The sequence below is a fragment of the Penaeus monodon genome, chromosome 30 (genome assembly GCF_015228065.2).
Source record: "Penaeus monodon isolate SGIC_2016 chromosome 30, NSTDA_Pmon_1, whole genome shotgun sequence".
Lineage (NCBI taxonomy): Eukaryota > Metazoa > Arthropoda > Malacostraca > Decapoda > Penaeidae > Penaeus > Penaeus monodon.
Window position 1 is genome coordinate 5,510,030 of NC_051415.1, and position 258 is coordinate 5,510,287.

Below are 258 nucleotides of genomic sequence, written 5' to 3' on the forward strand. Positions count from 1 at the left end.
CAAAAAGTGGCTTACTAATTAATTGTTTTTTTTTTTTTATTGCGTTTTATTTGAATATTCGTAAAAAAATCCGCAAAAAAATTTTCTTTTTAAAACTTAAAGTCAAACTGTGTCTTTTTAAGCCCCTAAATGAATACATATAAAAAAATATTTTCCCTTTTTTTTAAACCCGGGGTCGAAAAACCTTTTTTTTCCCCTTTAATTTTTCCGGAGAATTAAGCATTAAAACAAAACTAAACACAACGCAAATTTGGTTTT